Source organism: Saimiri boliviensis, chromosome X, assembly GCF_048565385.1.
Source record: "Saimiri boliviensis isolate mSaiBol1 chromosome X, mSaiBol1.pri, whole genome shotgun sequence".
NCBI lineage: Eukaryota > Metazoa > Chordata > Mammalia > Primates > Cebidae > Saimiri > Saimiri boliviensis.
This window is the reverse complement of record NC_133470.1, coordinates 47274723-47275497: the sequence shown is the minus strand read 5'-3', so window position 1 is coordinate 47275497 and position 775 is coordinate 47274723. Positions and strand designations below refer to the sequence as shown.

The window sequence follows — 775 nt, the reverse complement described above, 5'->3', positions numbered from 1 at the left end:
ACTCTCTTCCTATCTGGGATTAGTACACTAGGTACCATAATTTCGATATTTTGTATTAGATGCCAAGTAAAGTTTTCCATTGCATATGAGGTACAGAGGGAGCAGGGAATTCTGATTCATTTTTCAGTGACATCCCTCATCCTAGCTAGCACAGCGTAAACCACAGGACATAACTTGGGTTAACATTTCTCAGAACTCAGTAACGCATTCACCACTTTTAAGACTTTTTACAATTATAGATACCATTGTGCTGTTTTTTTCTTTTTTCTTTTTAAATATTTTTTATTTTTTATTTATTTATTTTTTATATACGCCTACAGCACCCGGTATTCCCAGGTGGTCTCCCATCCAAGTACTAACCAGGCCCGACCCTGCTTAGCTCCCAAGATCAGACGAGATCGGGCATGTTCAGGGTGGTGTGGCCATAGACTGTGCTGTTTTTTTCTAATATTTTCAGTGAAACAGAATTACATAAAATTGAAATTATTTTAAAATAACATATGTAACTATAAAAGTGGAAAATCAGGGTAGGAAAGATAACTTTATAAAGAAATACAGACCTGGCGCAGTGGCTCACACCTGTAATCCCAACACTGTAGGAGGCCGAGGTGGGCAGATCACCTGAGGTCAGGAGTTTGAGACCAGCCTGGCCAACATAGTGAAACCCCATCTCTATTAAAAATACAAAAAATTAGCCATGTCTGATGGCAGATGCCTGTAATCCCAGCTAGTTGGGAGGCTGAGGCAGGAGAATCGCTTGAACCCAGGAGGCAGA

At 40.1% G+C, this 775-nt stretch overlaps 1 non-coding gene across 1 annotated transcript; it reads right to left on the bottom strand.

The window, feature by feature from the left end:
- Positions 1–311: 311 nt before the first annotated feature.
- LOC120366634 (5S ribosomal RNA) lies at positions 312–430 on the bottom strand. The gene has a single exon (XR_005581224.1). It is a non-coding gene; the product is annotated as a 5S ribosomal RNA (ribosomal RNA).
- Positions 431–775: the final 345 nt, after the last annotated feature.